Here is a 21,187-nt window from a genome sequence, read left to right as displayed (position 1 = left end):
CATCAAAATGAAACCCTAAAGCCTTGGTTTCGGTTGGTTCTTTCATAAACACTAACCCCTATATTGCATTGGCTATTTTGCAAACACCTGGCCTTGGCTCATGGTTCTCACTGATTTTTCTTAAACTTAACATACGGGTTCTTGGTTCAAATCTGCAAGGGCAAAAACACCTCCGATTTGCTGGACATGATCGGTGGCAAAAATAAACACTTTTGCGTGGTAAATTCCAAAAGCATCCTCTGAGGAAGTCCAAAATATGCTCTGAGTCTACGCAGTCAACGCCACTAAAAAGATACCAACACCACCAATCATCACATGGCCGCTATGTGAGCCTGTAGCCACGAAATAGGCGGCAGAGGGTGTCTCATTCAGAACGCGTGGCTCGGTAAAATGCCCGTGCACTCAAACAACTGATTGTGTCCGGTCATAATTCGGTTTTGGTCACAATGTCATGAATGGAAGCCATGCTGCATCATGTAATTATTTTCCAGTAAGTACCGTATTTTCGAGCTAGCCATTAAAAGAAAATAACGCGGTGATAATGACCTTGGATGCAGCTTAAAGGCACCAGTCATGGTCGAGGAGCAAGCAATGAATGAGAGCATGAATTTTTAATTATTTAGCACGCATTCATCGAAACAAAAATGTGGTAACCATCAAAATAAGTTTTGGCAAAGATGAACAACGTGAAAAAGAAGAAAATGTAAAAATGTTGTACCATGTCATGCCCAGAATACCATGCATGATACTATGCATGAATCTGTATCAGAATGAAGCGGACTCAGTGACCGTGGCATGAATAAGATTATCGATTTTTCGAAGCTGCTGAGACAGCTATAAAAATCATTTCATTTCCATCATCACGCGGTTAGACTGACCTAGGATATACTATCATTCTTACTGAATCGCACTTTTTTCTGTGCTTGGGCATGAATGGGTTGCGACTAAATGAAAACGTTTGCGCGTTAAGCAATAATCTGCCTCTGTTAACAATGCTCACACCCAGGACGTTTCCACTTTATTGTAAATTCATGTTTAAAGACACCCAAAAGGGCAAGTGGTGTTTGGTGTCGGAGTTATTTCTATGTTGATCTCCTTTTTGTGTCCCCAGCGTGATGCGTTTGACCAGGAAAACTTCTGCGCTTATCGCCATTTTTCCTTTGAAGGCATTAGGTGTCTAGCCACCTCTTACTCCATCTCCCCTCTTTCTTTCCCTCTTTTCTCCCTCTCTGCCTCTCTTAACCTTCTCTCTTACCTTCATCTCTAATCCTCTTTCTTCTCTTGATCTATTTTTCTGTTGTCTCTTTCTTCTCCCCCTCGGGCGCTCGCGCCATTTTCTGGCGGATTGACGTGACATTCCACCAGTAGCGCGCTCCTTGGCCCGACAAGGGCGGGCCGGGCCCCAAAGTGACCCCACTGTTGCCGCGATATCCGAACGAACGGTCGTGCCCGCTGACGGCTCCGGCCGCCGGCGGGGCAGGCAGCGCGTTGGGGGTTGTTGGGGTGCAGTGATTGCTACGGTGGACGAGGTCATGTCTACTGCAAAGCGTCTTCAATACTTGTAATTGAAGCACATAAGTCAGACTTTGATTGACTGCCGTGCGGAAATATCTGATCCAGGCAAATTTCTGAGCCGCACTGTGCTGGCACAATTCACCATTTGCAGTAAGCCCAACTTTAGGCGTGACGCTCTGATAATTTTGGATTCTTGATTTTCGCGCCAGCTGGTCTGATATCAACTGCGTCAGGTGCGCTAAACTGAGCAGTTGCAGCAAGTCACTTAGGTTTTGCTGGGTTTCCACGCCTGCAGCAAACTGCTGAAGACATCGTCGTTGGCTGTAGTTGACACTCCTCAGAAGTGTATAGAGCTGCAGCTCGGACTCATACTGCGCCGTTATTACTCCATAACCGACGTTAGTGCCAGCATTCATCACGCTGATGGGGTTCGAGGAGCTTTTATTGCCCAATGATGAGACGCGTGCCGATTATACAATCAAGAGAGCGGCGGTTGGTCGCATGATCTACGGAATATCCTTAGATATATTGAGGTCATTTATGTGCAGTGCGTGGGCGAACCAACCATAGCGGGGTCTTGACATTATACAGGCTGATACTGGGCCGTACCCTATTCTGAGCGAGGGGTGTGATTTTCACCCACTCTCTCTCCCGATATTTGGAAACTGATGGCGCGATTTTGAAGAAAAAAAACATACGGAATTTGGTTTAAAATTTGGCAACGCTTTTGGAGCGATCTACAGCGATCTTCGGATAACTGTTTGCACGTTATGTGCTATGGCAACATTTAAGGATCTAAAAGTCAATCAGTGTATTCGGGAGATGCAAAACATGGTGCTCAGAAAAGTTGTCAAAACGGAGCTTTTTATGAAGCGCATGAGTAGCAGATGGTAGGTTGTTTAATGCATTTGCGGGGAACATTATGCGTATATATAGGACGGTGGTTATGAGCATATGGGCATATGGGAATATGGGCATATGGGCATTACCATATTCCTCGCAGGAAAACGAGGATAATGGAGATATAGGTGCGTTCATATTTCGGCAACACGCGTGCATCGAATCAGGCTTATTCCTTGCAGAAAAACAGTAGAATGAAAATATAGATGCGTTGATATTTCGGCAACGTGCCTTTATCGATTCGAATAGCAGAAGTGATTTCAAAATTGCCTGCCGATTGTCTCACCCAGTATTTGTTGTTGTTTTTTTAACCATCGACACAGTTTTTACAGGTCACCAACATTTAGGGGATTAAACAAGGGGCAATCGGCCGTCATCACTACCATACAGTGCATACCTAACTAAGAACTGGCATTTGTTTACCAGCCCGCGGAGCTTGTACCCAAATAAAGCCTCCGACCAGCCCTTCGGGTCCTTCGGGACCTCAAATCGGGCCCTTAATCGTCGGTACCAAAGGACTCTCCGAACCCCTCGGAGCCTAAGGAGAGAGGAGCATGAGCCTCCTGTACTCTCCCTTCTGCCTGCGCCATCGGTCGCACCTGAGTGACCGAATCTAACATTTTTTTTTCTCCAGAAAGTTTTAAATTCTTCAGGCGTCAAGTATGATGAACCCGTATGGCGCGGTTAAGAAGATTTATTCCTCTATATTGGAAGGGGGTGGGGGCTTATTTCAAATGGCGTCTTCCCGGGACATTTACGGGCTAATGGCTTACGGTCGAGCAAGTTGATGCCCGTTGAAAATATATTTTTGCAAGAGACAGTAGGATATTGTTTAAAAGCCATTTTCCCCGGGACAATTTCGGTGCCTCTTCGGCAACCCTGTATGACTCTCCAAAGGGGGAAAGCCCGCCGTCAGAGAAGCCGCTTTTTGGAATCAGGATTCCTCTTTCTACACAGCTTTTTAACCCTCACCACGGCTGGTTCTTTTTCAAGATGCGAACTAATAGGGGCGAGGTCGATGCGTCCCACCGCCGTTTCCAAATTAGGTCGATAGAGCTTCGCAGAAAAGAACCAGTGGATTAGTGTCAACGTGATCTCGCGATTGTTAATAAGTGGTATGTTGCTGGTTGACCCTATGATGCCAGGTCGCTTGTTAATTTTTCCTGAACATCGCACTATTTCAACTCCACATGCCAAAGTGTACAAAACCATACCTGTAATGTGCGGCTTAATGCGGCAACGTCGGTCCGCCGCGCGCGATCGAGGGATTCTTCAGTCATTGCCCGCCAAAAAGGCTACGGACATGTTTTGGCGTTACAAGCTGCGCAACAATTTTTTCATGTACCACTGAATATTCTGGGCGCGGTTACACGGTATGCTGGGAGATATCCCCAGAATGCTAGGAATGGGGGCGCGTTGACCCGCCCACCATGGTGATGGCTTGTACCCTGATCTGCGCTTGCTCACATGACTTTGACCACCTTAAGCTGACTCGAAGGCGAGCATTGGTACGACTTCGCTTCCGTATCAAAGGTTGCGGGCCAGCTTTACGTATTCGGCTTGACATGCTTGGCAAAACTACCAGCCACAAAAACGGCAACACTTTTCCATATAAAGTACTTTTTGTGACGATGACTTATATCATATAGTTTAATTTGACTGCCCAGTGAAGACCTGTAGCTCAGTCGTTTAAAGAAGCTGACTTACAGCCTACCGTGGCGGGGTGGGTGGGCTCGCGTCGCCTCGGCGCTCGGTATTTGCCTTGCACAGCGCGGGTCCAACGCCCGGCTCACGAGGGCCAAGGCGTCGCAGGAACAACGGAGCCAATTTGCGGCGCAAACTGCTCTCGTGCCGCCGAGTGGCGCGCGCGGGCATCGGGCCACGCCGATAAAAGGCTACCCACTTGAACGAAAATGGATGGATGGTGGGCGAGAAAATAGCGCAGGGAGTGAGCAGCGAGAGAGAGAGAGAGAGAGAGAGAGAGAGAGAGAGAGAGAGAGAGAGAGAGAGAGAGAGACATACACACACACACACATACACACACACACACACACAGTCACACGCTTCACACATACATCATTCACACACGCACGCATGCTGCGCTGTAGTGCGCTGTATGTCTGTCATCTTGACGTGGGTTTTTTTAGAGGGAAGCCCCAGAGTGACTGGTCGAAGGCATGAGGTTTCTTTTAAAAAACATTCCGGATAGTCAACACCAAGAGCTTTCCCCCCCCCCCCCCCCCCCCCCTGTAGGTGGTAAAAACGTTTGCGTGCCTTTTACCAGCATATCGCGGATATGACATGCTAGATGAGGTAACAGTTGATCACAAAAAGATGACGCCTGACTGAGCTATAGAAGCCGCAATTTTATCCATCTGTAACCAAAATAAATATTTTTCGTTTGATTCAACCGCCCCCGGAATTGTAACCCGGAGATAACGCTGCGTGGTAACCCGGAGATAGCGCTGATTGTAACCCGGAGATAACGCTACATGGTAGCCCAGAGATAACGCTGCATGGTAACCCGGAGATAACGCTACATGGTAGCCCAGAGATAACGCTGCATGATAACCCGGAGATAACGCTGCATGGTAACCCGGAGATGACGCTGCGTGGTAAATGGCGCGGCACGACTGTGCCGGAGTGGCTTTTTGCCCTGCGGGGCAGTCTACCTGTCCAGGCAAGCTCTCCGCGGCGAGGCATTTTCAGCTCGCCGCTGTTCCCCGTGTCCTACGGCACAGTCTACCACTCAGAGAAATGAGTCTATATGAATGAGCCACGACCTACGCAGTTCACGTTTCAAAGGATTAGAGATGCCTTGAATTGGATCTTAATCCCAACCTTGATGGGGCAGGGGATCAATACATACCTCCTAAAGGATATCTGAAAATAGCTCTCCGGTATGTCTTATAATTGCACCCAAATGTTTGGTGGCCTTTGGGGCATTCGTTATGCGTGTTTCGACACAGAAACGCGTCTTTAGCGTTTCTGACTTCCAGGAAGCGACGTTCTTCTAGAAACACTGCACTGTGATCAACGGCCGGAGCAAGCGGGGGGCGGCAACCAACGAATACGCCGAGCTCACTGGAGGGCGAGCACTGTTACATTAAAAACCCTACATCAAATGCATAGAGCAAGCTCAAAACACACAACACGTCAATGTACTCAGAATCAAAAGATGATTATGTCTGTGTAAGTTTAACGCGCACCCGGACGGTCGGTTGAATGCTCTTTGCTTGGGTGGGGTGGGGATGGGGGAGGGATCAATTTAACCCGCTGAAAACCCAAAAACCAAGAGAGTTAGAAACGCCAAATTCAGAAGGTGTGTCGGCCCGAAGGTGAAATCCCTTGCTTCAAAATTTCAGTTCCTAGTCCATGATCTTCGGATCAAATAAGGTTAAATAAGGTCAATCTCCAGATTGGTGTCCAAAGTGCCCCCAAGACCTTCTAATACAACCACCGTCAACCTATATGCCTGTTCTAAGCAAACACTCACTTACGCTCATTTAAGGTCAGTGACTTTGTCCAACCCTTCGAAGGTCATGGCTACTAAAATCATTCAAAACTGTTTTGATTTTTGCATTCGAATAAACTTCAAGGATTACGCCAAGCAGCATGCTCCTAATAACGAAATGTTGACCTGGGCCATTTTAGATCACCTCCCCACTTTAACCTTTAAGAAGTCCATGCAAAATATATAATGCCGTTCCTGTTACCAGCAAAGTAAAAATGAGCGTCAGATGTTACCCCATGCAGCAAACTCTACAGTAATATAACAGGATGGTGTTTACCTTGGTCTGACCTTCATACTTGACCTTAGGTCAATAGAATTTGTCGATTCAATTGTTGTGCTGCCTAAGAAACTATCTAAGAGATGTATGGCTTCATCTAGCTTTCGCTGTTGCGCCAGATTGAGCGTTTCCTTATAAATTTGTTCGCTGAATCTATAGCCTAACTTTGACTGCCGTAGGCCAGCGGCGTTACAAGGTATATCTAATTTGTTGATAACGCATAGTCGTTCGGAATTCCTTCTGGGAAAGCGTTCAGTAGGGGTCAAATTGAGCCCCACCCGTACGCGTGTTGAAGTTGTTACTAGGCTTGCTTGATGAGCATTGGAGTGTAAAACTGAAATAATTTAATAATTAGTAAACATTTGCTTTTAAAATGGAAAAATGGAGTCACTTATTGCCAATGCAACACAAAACTGACAAGCCATTGTGAAACCCTGTTAAGACCAATCCAGGGCTTTTCCGCGAGACTCTAACTTTTTTAGTTTGAAAACAGCAGAAGTTGGCTCCCATCAACGATCTCGATAAGTCCGTCTGATGTGAGAGGTTGAATCAGGTGGAGGGTTCATGAGAACTAAACGATTTCGGGCAGCTATCAAGCACATGTAAAATAACTTGCATAATGCTCGAGTAATTTTTGCAGGCCTGTGCGGTCCCTGGGAACCTGAATTCATGGAACTGATGTTTCACACCCATCCAATAGTTGCTGAATGTCCTTGAATATTTGGTGGTCTTCTGTCATGAGCAGACGCCTAAAATGTGCTGTCTTTGAGAAGTAACGGTCTGTTTTGTAAACGTTTATATCATATTTGTGCAGCTGCCCAACACGTCCGTCTCTGTCCCGACTTCCGATGGCCGCGGCGAAGGCAGTCCCTATCCTGCGTGCGCTATTCGGTTCGTAATAACAACGCCGGAGTGTGACGTTTCAGCAGGACACGCATGCAAATACATCAGCGATGCGCGAGAAGGAATTACACTTATCGCCACGACATCTCAGAGCACCGTCATTCTGTTCAAACCGTCGACCATTTCGCAAATTTTTGTCTTGTGCCCTGGTCCTCTGAGATCGCGAAGTGCACACGGGCTTCTCTACAGGGAGCTTTTCAGTGACCATGATTCTGGTCACCTTACGACGCCTTTTTACAGGAGACTGCTAACTATCTGGATGTCCCTAAAATGGCCTGCTGGTGTCTTACAAACTTTAAAACCGCTGCCAAGTGCTTCAAAAGTACGCGCGGGTCCTTTTTCAAATACGTATTCACCCAGCTTTGATCGCTCGCTATCTGTCCCTAAGTCAGATGGATTTCAGCCGGTAGCAGCAGCCACTCGCAAAGCCACGTGACGTCAGAGGGCAAGAGGATCGTGCTGAGCACTGCAGCAAGTTAAACTTTTACCAGTGCATTTTACCGCTGGGCTGGTCGCCATTGCATGGTGTGGTCTGGGCTCACTCTACAAGCACCACTTAGTGTGGGCTCCGTCAAGAGTGCCGATTTGTTCGTTTTTTTTGGGGGGGTCTCTCCCCAAATGTTGGTTTGTCCCCACCCCCCAATGTGGGCTTGATCTTCCCAGTGTTTCTGCTTGGAATATTACACAAAGGGAGGAAACAGTTGACTAACACACAATGCCCATCTTCTTTGGGAAATATCTGCCGGCCGTGACCAGTGTGCTGCCAAAAATGAGCAGTATTCGACAATTGGCACAATAATTAAACATAAAATATGTCACTGATCAAAGAAAAATAGGCTAAATCCGTCGCAAAACACCAATTTGAGACGTCTTAAGTTCTGTGGATACTCAGCTGTCCCTACCCTATCCAATCATCTACAAAAATTGACGTCCCTTGGCTCTGATGCCGGACATCCATGCATTGCAAAGTTTTGGACCAATCTTTAACAACCGACAGGCACCTGGCTGGTGCCCCGAAATTTTACCGCCCGGCGAATGGGCGCGGACCAAATGCGGCAACCGGGAATTTTGAATGTATCGATAGCAGGATTCATGTTATACATCCTCCGTAGACTTCCTAAAGCTCAAGATAGGTCACTGACCTAAAATAGCCTCGTTTAGATTTTGTTTTTAAGGAACACACCCACTGGCGTAATCCTTGACGCTTATTCAAATGCAAAAATCAAAGCAATCTTGTATGACTTTGATAACCATGACCTACTTTAGGTTAAACAAGGTCACTGACCTTAAATGGGTAGCAGTAGCATTCTGCATAGAACAGATATCTGGATTCATGATGATTGCACGAGAAGGACTTCGGGCATTTTGAGCACCAATCTGGAGTTTTAGTTATTTCCTGTTTTGTTTGTTTGATCCTATTTAATTCGAAGGGCATGGTATAGAAACCTAAAATTGGAACATAAGAAAATTGAAAAAACAGATCAATACACCTTGTGAATTTGGCGTCTCAAGCTTTCCCAGTTTCTGGGATCTCAGCGGTTAAATTGCTCCCTACCCCCACCTGAGCCAAGGCATCCAACCGGTCTCCCGGGTGCGGGACTAAATGCATTAGATTAAATAGATTAAAACCTCACAAAGCGTATTTTAGGTCTGAAAAAATCTTGCTTTTGCTCCTTCAGAGGAAACGACAATTAACGGGACTTAGATGGAGCTGAGAAAGTCAATTTTACCACTTACTGTGATCGGTCCGAGTAAAAGATCAGTGTGTCGTCTTTTCATTACATGGGCGATAACTTTGTTCTAAAGAAGCGGTTCGAGATGCATACTTCTGTCCTTGTGTTTTCAAGTTTTGTAATTTTGAAATCCTAATTTTCTGAAGTAAGTGAGTTCAACATTTTTTACTTCGTAACTGAGGCGAGGCAAATAAGAACAGCATTCTTACGTTGTAACTTTAGGGCAGTAAACGAGAGCAACATGTGTAAGTCGTAGCTTTAGCGAAATCATATTATATGCACCTGTTTCCTGCAATTAACTATTTGAAAGTTGCGTTGGCAGCGTGACTAAAATCCATCCAGTATCTCGACTTCGCCGGAAGACAGTTGGTATAAGATTGTCAACCAGAATGACAGGAGACATCGTATTCAGCCCCTAGCCTTTCCAATGCTCCACCTAGAGACCTATGCACTTCAGCTTAATCAGACCTTTTCCAAACAAGGCACAACCAGGCAATAAGGCGGTAAGGCAACCAGGCAATAAGGTAACGGATGAAGTGTACCGGACCTTCTAATGAAGTGTCAAATCGACACGCAGCATAACATGGTGAGGTACTGCTCGTCTCACCCACAGACACTGCCGGTCGTGAGCTCAAGACAGCCACTCAAGACGTACGTTTCATGCTCTTCAATCGCAGATTTCAGTATCCCACATTATCAGATGTGCGACAGGCTCTAGCGCGCATGGGGGATAGTTCTGACCAGGAGAACTGAGGTTGATCTCAAAATAGCACCGCTCGTTCAACGTCTGCAGGAGTATGACACCAGAGGATGAGCTCGACTTGAAGACAGCTCAAAATGTAATGACCATGGGAACATCTCAGATGGTATTTGTAGTCAGTAATTAGCAATGAACCTAGACCCTCCGGAATGCTTGAAAGTTACCTGTTGAAGGCTCGTTAACTTGCGAATGGAGAAGAGAGACAGAAGGCTGACACGCTCAGTCGCCGTTCCGCGGCGTCAACGTATTTTCAATGTATTTTTGAACGGCGGGGGCTTATATTCATTAACGAACGGATTCGTTTCATGGTCCTTTGTTTATACAGAGTGATCTAGTCATGACGTAGGGTCTGTCTTATTTTGTGAATACTCTGGTGCTGTCACCACCCTGGTATTTGTTACCCCTGGCGCCGGCCCCTTCTCTGGCGCGGTCACTCCGCCCCACGGACGCACGCTTCCGTCAGGCGGCGCGGCGTCGGCGGGCGCGGCAGTGGGCGCCGCCGCCGGCCGATAAAACGGCGCGCCGGCGGGCGACCGGCCCCGACGGCCGAGAGGGCCGGCCGTCAGAGGTCGGTGCCGCGCTCTGGCAGCAGCTCCAGCCGGGGCCCCGGCCGCGGTGGCCGCCCGGCCCCTCTGAGCGGCACCCCGCGCGGTGAGTGGCGTGGGCTGCCCTCGGGCGCGCGGTGTGCTCGCGGCGCCAGGACGGCGGCCGGTCACGGCGCGCCCCCTTCAGGGATGTGGCGTCGCGGGCCCGATGGCTATGGCTGTGTTTGTGCGGACGCTTGCCCGGATTTGTGAGCTGTCTTCGCTGGACAGGTTCGCGTGTTCTCTCTGCGTGTCTCGCTGGTCCAATAACCTCGACACCCGCAACTTATATTATATGATGCGCAAGTTATGAAAAAGTACCCTACGTGTTTCTAAAACTCAGCGTTTAATGGCTTTACCAGGTCCCCTGACAAAGCCGTGGTTGCATGGAATGTGAGCTAAAAGGCACGCGCATTTGGTTTTGTAAAACAATGTTTTGGTCTTACAAATGTCGCAACCGGTAGACGTTTCTTCGTGTTTTCATTCGGCATTTTGTTTTTCGTATTTCGATATTTCGTATCCAATATTCGACATTTTTGGTATTTTGCCAGCCTGCGTGGTGTCCCCGGAGTGTTTTCATGGCGCGGATGTGCCCTGGGGACAAACTAGCATGGACAGTCACCTAAACGGGAATTGGAAGAGGCGCTGAACAACGGCGATAGGGCGATAGAATGACAATGTCTCTCATCATAACATGAGTGCTGTGATATTTTCATGGAGTTTTAACACGCGCTCGGGTGGGGGTCAAATTGCCCCCCCCCCCAAGGTCTTTTTAAAATGGTTTCCGAACAGCGCGGCGTAGCCGCGCCAAGTTGTGCATAGCTGTAGACATTTGAATAGCGGATCGTTTGAAATAAAGAATTTAGATGCATCTTGTAAGGTCGCTGACCTATGGCAGGTCAAAGTCAGGCCATAGTTTCAGTGAAGGCAGTTTCTAGGGAATCGTCCAATCTGATACAACAACGAAGTGCTTGACGAAGCCATACATCTTTGAGATGCTTTCCTAGGTGCTAAAAATATTGAATGAGCAAATTTCGTTGACCTGAGGTCAGATATGAGGGTCAGACCAAGGAAACAGCCAACTTGATTTCTTACTCTAGGGCTTGCTGTATGGGATAGTTTGTGGTGCTCATTTCAAATTTGTTGACAGCAGGAACCACAGTATGCATCTTCCACTGACTTCTTAAAGGTAGAAAAGGTCATTGACCTGAGATGACCCGGGTCGATAATTTGTTTTATGAACAAACTGCCTAGCGTAATCTTTGTCGCTTATTCAAATGCAAAACTCAGAGCAGCTTTGCATGATTTTGGTCACCATGACCTTGAAAGGGTTGAACAAGGTCACTGACCTCAAATGTGCTTTTGACCTTTTGCTTAGAAAGAGTTTCCTAGGTTCTGGGGGCACTTTGGTGACCAACCTAGAATTTGATCTTGTTTGACCTTATTTGACCCCAAGGTCATGATTTAGGGAGCTTAAACTTTGACCTAGGTGAGTTCACGTACAGGTCAAGACATCCTGCAAATTTGGTGTCTCTAGCCTTCTTAGTTCCCGAGATCTCAGGGGGTTCAAATTGACCCCCACCCGAGCGAAGGGCATCTAGCCGGCCGCCCGTGCGCGTGCTAAGTCACGATGTCACCGACCTGTCTGATGTAAGCTACATGAAGCCACATCTGAAATTATTAAGGGATTGCTGTCATGAGAGTAATATGGTACCCAATTAATTACAACTGCAGCACCGGCAATACCGGTGGTTCGAATTACGGTACATTTACGGTATATGATTTCATGCCTGTTTACACAGGACCGTTGCGGGTGGAACGCTGCGCGAAGTGATAGCAGGTAAGCTCCCACTAACGAACGGAACGGCCACGGAAAACTGGGTGTATGGCTGAAACCAACTACACGGTGAAAAAGAACATCCAATCAAGCGGCATCTGTATATAGTGCACATACAGACGTATCAATCTGCATGGCCGTCGTAAGTGTGCCCAGTTGAATTAATCTGCTGAGCCCTCGTAAGTGTGCCCGAATAAGGCTATCATTACTGCCTTATCGATTGGATTTACCACAAATTTGTTGAGATAGGGCCTCACGATGCTTCTGAACTTTAACACGGATATATTACCTTTGTGTATACTTATTTACGTTTGAGTGTTGACAATCGCTGTCATAGCAACGGTTGTGCAAGCCACGGTGGTGGCTCCCAGATCATTGGGTGCATTACAATGAAACCTGGGGTAGCTCAGGTCCAGGCCTTTTTCCATCTAGCCTGGACATCTCACCGTCCTGCCCTGTCACGTCGCTGACTTTAGAACCCCAGTGTCTACGCTCTGAAATTATGACAAATCAGGAATGTGCGAAGCCTGCTCGGTCGCGAACGGCTTCAAGCCTACTCGAGCACTGGCTTTAAATGTGCTAGCACACACACTGCTGAGAATGAGCTAAATACCCCACGACGTCCTGCTTTTCTTAAACAGCAACAGCAGTGGAAACTGGCAGGGTTAGATATGCTAGGTAGAGAACAAGATCTTGAGTAATAGAGGAAACAAAGCCTCTCCATTATCCGTCACCGTTTTGGTCATGACCTGGCAAAGCCCGAGCGTCCGGTCACGGCGATGGTCAGCCGACCTCAGCGCCAGCGGCGGCGGCGCTCGCAGCACCGTGAGCCGATCGGCGAGGCACGCGCCGGCCGAGCGAGCCTTGCTTCTGACGGTGTTCCTGGGGAAGGATTTGCCATCGGACGGATATGTTGCCCGGATCGGCGCTCGGATCTTGCTCGGATCGACCCCGTGCTCCACCTGGCCACGTCCCCTCCAGGTCCCGCGCATCCCTGTCACGTAGTTAACAGAGGAGGTACAGAAAATGTGCTAGTTTGTGCAGTTTCAAAAATTTCGAAAGTCAAATTTGAAGTTGTAGGGCAGATGTACATTACTTCCCACGATCGCCTTCTCTCTTTTTATTCGATTCGAGTGAGGAAGTGCGGTGACGCGAGAGTGACTGGGGCTATGGTTTGTAGGTAGTAACTATTTGCTAAAACCAACTAAAAATTGCTGGACAATCTGATTTTGGGTGAATTTTTCAATAGCAGCGGAATATCTGCAAAAGGCGAGAACAATAAGGACCTACAACATCCCGTTCTCTAGCTCAAGGCCTGGCGTTCAGGCATGTTGTAGAAAATAACGTGTGATCTTTTAGGACGGTTGCGCTACATGACGTTGGACATAAGCAGAGGGCGTTTATCGTCTCAGACATTGTACAAGTTGGAAACAAATCGTCATAGATACAGTGTGTAGTATGTTCCTGAAAGTTTAACCCTGAGTACCTGTTTAGGAGCGGGCTCGCCACACAACGTGCCCCAACACACAACGAAGCGCTGTTAAGAACGTTGTTAAGAACGTTGCTTGTTGCTTGCAACGTATAAATGACAGTTTTCATGGCCAAATTACTGGCAACTGGATCTTGTACCGGACAAAATCAAGAATTGCAAAACATTTTGCGTGTTCATAAGGTGACCATAACACTATCTGAGCACAGTGATATCCATGCCAATAAATTATATGATATGATGCGAGCCACACGATAATAAGTGATGCTTGCTTTCTGACAGCATAATCACCGCTACATTCGTTGCGGTTTTCCGTCACCACAACCTAGTGAAAGCAGGAGCCAGGAAATATTCCCGACAGTGAGATTTGCGCACTGGTCTGTCGACTTCGAGGACAACGCTTCAAACCAATCGGTCATTTACGTCACACTTACTGGATATTGAATGTTCCGATAATCAGCCTGAGATCAGCTATCGTTTGCATGCAATGCTTAAAGCACGTGCTGGCAGGCATGTTATTCGAGGAAAATGATGCGTCTTTCGGCTGCTGATCAGCTGAGGCGTGAGAATATCCATATAGCACGAGCTGATCTTTACCCTTCGTGACTGCACGCAGGATCGCGTGTAAATGAGATTGATCGATCCGTGCCGTGGCAGTTAATGCCATAAATTGGATCAGATGATGACGCCGACAAGTTACGTTCGGTTCATGCTAGGTCGGTTGCAAGTCCAATAGCATTGCAATATCACGATAGCCGATCTTTCTATCAATTCGGTGAGCATCGTTGAAAAAATAACTCGTCTTAATCACATCAGCTCAGCCTTTTGTACAGCTCTGCACCGTTAAACAGCCGGAATCAGAACATCAAGAGCACACGTTCCAATGCCGAAATGATACGGTACTTTTCCCAAAGGGCGACGCGAGAAGCAGCTCTGTCTTCCAGCTATAACTTTACACCAGTTCTGGTACCTGAGTGACACAATGGCCTTGCTCGCGCCCGTCAGCAGCGTGGACCAGCAGACGGTGAAACCCCCCCCCCCCCCCCTCCACGCTTCACTGCCGCCGGCTGCAGAAGGCCAGCGTCGCATCGCCGCCCAGTGTCGGCCGGCCGTCGGCGGCCCGTCGCCGACGCCCCTGTGCGTGTTGCGCGCGGCGCATGCCACAATGGACCGCCGTCTCTGAGTGCTCTCCTTTTGATGCGCCGTCTGAACGGGCCGTCATACCTCGCGGTGGAGGTGTATTGATCGGGGCCGGCGCCCGTTGGGGCGAGGTGGGTGGCTCTGTTTTTGTCGTCTCTGAGACGCCGCCGGGCCCGCAGCAGCCTCTCCGGGCGCGCCTGTCTGAGCGCCGGCAGTCAGATCGCCGCACCGCCGAGCACGCTCTGCCCTGATCTCACCCTGCCAGCGACAGAACGACTGTGTAACTGGGCCGGCGCCTGCACGAGCAGGCCAAAAACTGAGCTCCTCACTGATTTTTTAAGCGGAAATTGCTTGATCAATCTTCTTCAAAAAGGCCGCTACTCACGCCCGCAGGGCTTGTTGGATATCCTTCGCTTGGGTGTGGGGCAATTTGCCACCCGCGATCTCAAAAACTAAGAGAGCTAGAGAAAGCGATCTTACAGTGTGGGATAGTCGTTATCTTAATTCGTTTGTGTCAGTATTTGAGATCCACAGGTCATGATTCATGACCTTTGGTTTTAAACAAGGTCAAGCAAAGCAAAACCCAAAATTGGTGTTCCAAGTGCCCCCAAACCTCCTCATGTATCCGCCTTGAGCCTAAATACCTGTTCCAAGTAAAAGGTCACTGGCGTTCATTTAAGCTCAGTGACCTTTTTGAAACTTGGTGCGTCATGGTAACAAAGAATCCAAGAGACTATTTGGTCTTTTAATCTGAGTCAGCATTAAGGATTACGATAGGTGGTACGGTCTTAAAATCAAACTCTTTGTCTGGGCCGTTTTCCGTCGTTAGCCTCCTATGGCCTTGAAAAAGTCCATGGAAGATGTTTGTTGCGGTCCCGGTTATCGAGAAATTTTAAAGGAGCATTAGAAACTACTCCTTAAAGCAAACTGTCCAGCAAAAAAGTGATTAGTTTTAACCCCGGATCGTCGCTTATAAACCCTAGGTAAAAAATTGGTTGGAATCCTCAATTCAATTGTGTTTGGCCAACGAAACTGTTTCAGATATGTGTAGCTTCGTCTAGCAATCCTAGTCGAATCATATTTAGTGAATTCCTAGAAATTTCCTTTGCTGGCAGCCACGACCTGAACCTACCCTGCCCAAGGTCAGCGGTTTTAGAAGATGCATCTAGTTTCTTATACCAAAAGATCCGCTATTCAGCTGTTTACAGCTATGCGAAGTTGGGCGCGGCCACGCCGTACAGCTCAAAAATTATGTTGTAAAAACCTTGGGGGGAGGCAAATCGACTACCAACTCGTGTGCGTGTTAACACGTACCTCGGTGGCCGGCTGAATGCCCTTCGCTCGGGTGGGGGTTAACTTGACCCTCTGAGATCTCACAAATTGAGAGGGATAGAAGCACCAAATTCACAGGGCGTGCTGACCTATATGTGAACGCGCTTGCGTCAAAATTTGAGGATGCTGGGTCATGCTTTTCGGGTACAATAAGGTAAAAGAAGGTCATATTCCAGATTGGTGTTCAAAGTGTTCCCAGACCTTTTCATGCAACCATCGTGAACCAAGACTGGTGCTCATTTAAGATCAGTGACCTTGTGTGACCTTTCGATGGTTATGGTGGCCACAGTCAGACAAGAGTGCTTTGATTTTTGCATTTGAACAAGCGTCCTAGATTACGATAAGCGGCATGTTTCTAAAGCAAAATTTCAACTCGGGTTTTTTCAGGTCAGTGACCTATTCTGACCTTCAAGAAGACCATGGAAGATACTGATTTATATGTACGAAGGTAAATGCGGTTCCTGGTATCAATAAATTAAAAATGAGCACGAGAAACTACACCATACAGCGAGCATACAGCGAGCTGGGGTAATAAGACGGTGGATTTTAACCTTGGTGTGACTGCTATACCTGCCTTTAGGTCAATGGAACTTCTTAATTCAATTACTGTGCTGCTTAGGAAACCCCTATAGAAATACATGCCCTCGCCTAGCGCTCCCTTGTTGCATTAGACTGAACGATTCCCACGAAACTGTCTCCGTGGGTGCATAGCCTGACTTTGACCTGCCGCAGGTCAGTGATCTTACAAGGTGCACCTAAATTTGCTGATGCCAAACGATCCGCTATTCAATTGTCTACAGCTGTGCAAAATTTGGCACGGGTAAGCCGCTTCATTCGGAAATCATTCCGGAGAAGGCTTCGGGGGGCATCAAATTGGCGCCCCCACGAGTGCGTGTTAATGCGCATTTAGGTCACGGGCTCAGCCGATGACGCTTTCTAGCAGTCACGAAATATTAGTATCCTCGGTAACCTTGCACACAAACAGTTCATCTTCGCGTGTGCGGATGAAGTAATGGCCATCCACATGACTGTTTGGCTAGTACCGGCTGGGATGGATTGTCGGGACACCTAGCTTGTTCCATACACCGCGTTTTGCATCCACAGAGATCCCTACAGCGATAGGCAGATTTCATCTGCAGTCGTTCGTCCGTACAAACAACCAAACGTTGTTTGTATTCTGCGCAATGTCAGTGGGTACGAGACCAATCAGTGGTCACCCGGCAAACTCTGGGAGAAATCTGGGAGAACTTGCGCAGGCTTCTGACTCCAGCTCCTACAGCCCTGCACATGAGCAGACGTATCACGTTTCAGATCCTGCCGCCACTGTTCACCCCAAACGCTGGGAATATTCCCAGTGGGAATGCTGTGCTCATTCGCACTTACTGACGGGGCGGGCCCTGTACCGCAGGGAGCCCCCGTGCGCAGGTCCTCGCTCTTCTTATCTGGCAGAGGCCCTCTATAAATCTAGGATTGTGTCCACTCAGACTTTGTAATTGGGCTGGTATCTCAGGGCGTGGCGTGCATTTATTTCCAGGACACTCAGCCGCTGTGTATCAGAATTACAAATGGCGTCGCTGACCGCGTCTTCCCGGATAGAGTACCGTCAGCTTCTCCAGCCTCGTCTCGGATAGAGTACCGCCAGATTATTCAGCCTCGATGCGGATAGAGTACGGCCAGTTTCTCCAGCCTCGTCTCGGATAGGGTACCGCCAGCTTCTTCAGCTTGGTACGGATAGAGCACCGCCAGCTTCTTTAGCCTCGATGCGGATAGAGTACCGCCAGCATCTCCAGCCTTGATACGGATAGAGTACCGCCAGCTTCCCCAGCCTCGTCTCGCATAGAGTACCGCCAGCTTCTCCAGCCTCGTCTCGGATAGAGTACCGCCAGCTTCTCCAGCCTCGCCTTGGATAGAGTACCGCCAACTTCTCCAGCCTCATCTCGGATAGAGTACGGCCAGCTTTTCAGCCCCGTCCCGGATAGAGTACCGCCAACTTCTCCAGTCCCGATACGGATAGAGTTCCGCCAGGTTCTTCAGCCTCGTCTCGGATCGAGTACGCCAGCTTTTTCAGCTTCGTCTCGGGAATGCTGTCGACTGAGCAGCAGCCGAGAAAAGAAGAGAGAGGGAGAAAAGAGAGAGATAGAGAGAGAGAGAGAGAGAAAGAGGGAGAGAAAGAGAGGGAGAGAAGAGAGAGGAGAGAGAGAGAGAGAAGAAGAGAGAGAGAGAGAGAGAGAAGAAGAGGGGAGAGAGAGAGAGAGAGAGAGAAGAGAGAGAGAGGAGAGAGGGAAGGAGAGAGAGAGAGTAGAGAGAGAGAGAGAGAGAGAGAGGAGAGATAGAGAGAGAGAGAGAGAGAGAGAGAGAGACCTTAGTGAGGGCTCCTGGGCCCCACCCCCCACTCGTAGGGCTAGAGTAAGAGAAAACTCATGCACAACCTGAGAACATGCGCATACATCAAGCTTATGTCTTAAGATTATCATTTCACTCACGTACATTTGCACTGCTTCAGTGAGGTGGACGTTTCAAACTTTTTATCAAAATTTTGCGGTAAGGATGATGCCAATATTTCATGTTTATGTGTGACATTTCGTGCTAGCCTGATTATGACGTGCACGAAGCACTTAAACCTCTTGACGTCTTACCACTCCGTTGACACCCTAACCAGGTGGTACTCTAAAACCCAGTTGCTCTCTATTTTGCTGTTTCCAATCACCTCGTGTAGAAGGTCATTTTCTACATTATGCCCTCTCACAGGAGCCACCTTGCAATATCTTATGCAATGCCTTACTGGCATCATAATCAAGTGCCGCCTAAATGGTGTTTTTTTTTTGGCGGGCAATACGCTCGACTTCCAGCGACCGTACTGCACCACTTTTTATCGCGTCATTCTTATGTGGTTCCAGAGTAGTGTTTCGCGACTGCAGTTCGGGGTCATATTCTGATATGAGGAGTTCACGATTGGGTCATGGGTCGCTACACTCAAACCATAAATGCACGACAGGACGTTCTCTAAGCAAGTCTATGGCTACCATTCCACAACGGCAAGTTGCTTTTCATTTCTGGGGCGCCCCCGGCTCAGCACCACCTCGACGCGAGTGCTCAGCGCCCGGGCGCTCCCGCCAGCGGAGCAGTAACTCAATCGCAACTGCGGCGGCGAGGCCAAACAATCGCGCGTGAGGAGACGGAGTCGGCGGAACCTCGCCGCGCCGCCACCCGCTGATTGAGGAGGCGCGCGAGCAAACAGCGGCCACGAAAGGCGAGCCGCGGCCCGTGCCGGCGGCCGCTGCGGCGCCCGTGCCGGCCGGGTCTGTTGACAGGCGGCTGACCGGATCACCGGCGAGCCGCGGCCCGTGCCGGCGGTCGCTGTGGCGCCGGTGCAGGCCGGGCTTGTTGACGGGCGGCTGACCGGATCACCGGCGAGCCGCGGCCCGTGCCGGCGGCCGCTGCGGCGCCGGTGCCGGCCGGGTCCGTTGACGGGCGGCTGAACGGATCACCGGCGAGCCGCGGCCCGTGCCGGCGGCCGCTGCGGCGCCGGTGCCGGCCGGGTCTGTTGACGGGCGGCTGACCGGATCACCGGGTCGCCCGCCGGCCTGCCGATCGTTATCCACGTCGTTACGGCGGGTCCAGATCCCGGCCGGGCCGTGCAGCTGCCGGGCGATCGATGCCCCAATCTCCAACGGTCTGCGCGCTTCACCGGACGCCGTCGTCTCGCGACAAATGGGCCGTCGAAGGCAGCGCTGCGCGTCTCGGCGGGTCGCCGCCTGGTGCCAGCGGTCTGCTCAGCTCCCGGGAGAGACGCCCTGGCGACGCTTCATCAGGCGGCTCCTGGCGGGCACTAGGCGCGATTGCAGCAATCATGGCAAGATGTCGTGCCGTTCATTGCCGACTAATGCGGCTACGGGTCATCAGACCCAGAACCAGGCCATTGGCGCATCGCGAGGCGAGAACAGACCGTAATGCAGTACACGTGGCAGCCGAAGGGAACCAAATAGCCGCAATGTCTCTTATGATTGCACTCAATACACTGTCGAGCGTAATCTTATTACCTCCTCTCCGGTGTCATCCATCTGATTTACGATTACGCCAGTGCGCCTTCGGGATTAATTTAGTGGCGGCCCCATCCATGTGCGTCTTTCTGTAGTGCCCGGAACCTGAGAAACACTCCGAAAGACGCATGCCGCGCGTTCAGTTAACACTGCTGCCCCTTCTGCTGTGAAGAACGCACATTTTTCTCCCCAATACCCGTTGGGCACACGCTGTTTGCTCTCCTCTCGCGATGGTGTGCTGTTAGCCCTTGACGGCTGACCGCTCAGGCTGTACTCTCTGTGTCAGGGAGTGATCGAAGAAAATGGATATGACATTCATCCCCCCCCCCCCGGTCACTCGTTCTATATCCTGGGTCAGCAGATGTTCCCGCTACGGTTGGATGGGTGTGCTGTTCGTCGTTGACCCCTAGTCTGTGCTCTGGGTCAGCAGGGGACCGCGAGCCGGCAGGATGGGTGTGCTGTCCGTCACTGGCCCCTGGCCTGTACTCTGGGTCAGCAGGTGTCCTTGATACAGCAGGGCTGGATGTGTGTCCGTTGCTGACCCCTGGCCTATTCTCTGGATCGGAAGGTGACCACGGGCCGGCAGGATAGGTGTGCTGTCCGTCGATGACCCCTGGCCTGTACCCTGGGTCAGCAGGTGTCCTCGATACAGCAGGGCTGGGTGTGTGTCCGTCGCTGACCCCTGGTCTGTACTCTGGGTCAGCAGGTGTCCTCGATACAGCAGAGTTGGGTGTGTGTCCGTCGCTGACCCCTGGCCTGTACTCTGGGTCAGCAGGTGTCCTCGATACAGCAGAGTTGGGTGTGTGTCCGTCGCTGACCCCTGGTCTGTACTCTGGGTCTGCAGGTGTCCTTGATACAGCAGGGCTGGATGTGTGTCCGTCGCTGACCCCTGGCCTGTACCCTGGGTCAGCAGGTGCCCTCGATACAGCAGGGCTGGATGTGTGTCCGTCGATGACCCCTGGCCTGTACTCTGGGTCAGCAGGTGTCCTCGATACAGCAGGGCTGGATGTGTGTCCGTCGCTGACCCCTGGCCTGTACTCTGGGTCAGCAGGTGTCCTTGATACAGCAGGGCTGGATGTGTGTCCGTCGCTGACCCCTGGCCTGTACCCTGGGTCAGCAGGTGTCCTTGATACAGCAGAGTTGGGTGTGTGTCCGTCGCTGAC

General features: G+C 49.8%; 1 protein-coding gene across 2 annotated transcripts in view; it reads left to right on the top strand.

Annotated features, from left to right (window-relative positions):
- The first annotated feature begins 10,165 nt into the window (after nucleotides 1–10,165).
- LOC119098990 (synaptic vesicular amine transporter) overlaps nucleotides 10,166–21,187 on the top strand; it is a 30,333-nt gene continuing 19,311 nt past the window's right edge. Inside the window, exon 1 of one of the 2 annotated variants that reach the window (XM_037222036.1) lies at nucleotides 10,166–10,253. The gene's annotated coding sequence lies outside the window, so the exon portion shown is untranslated. The remainder of the gene's footprint in view (nucleotides 10,254–21,187) is intronic. The other variant, XM_037222037.1, reaches the window with a different exon arrangement.

This window comes from Pollicipes pollicipes, unplaced genomic scaffold (genome assembly GCF_011947565.3).
Source record: "Pollicipes pollicipes isolate AB1234 unplaced genomic scaffold, Ppol_2.1 Scaffold_4740;HRSCAF=5597_pilon_pilon_pilon, whole genome shotgun sequence".
NCBI classification, from domain to species: domain Eukaryota; kingdom Metazoa; phylum Arthropoda; class Thecostraca; order Pollicipedomorpha; family Pollicipedidae; genus Pollicipes; species Pollicipes pollicipes.
The sequence above is the reverse complement of the archived record's forward strand: the minus strand, read 5'-3'. Positions and strand labels throughout refer to the sequence as shown.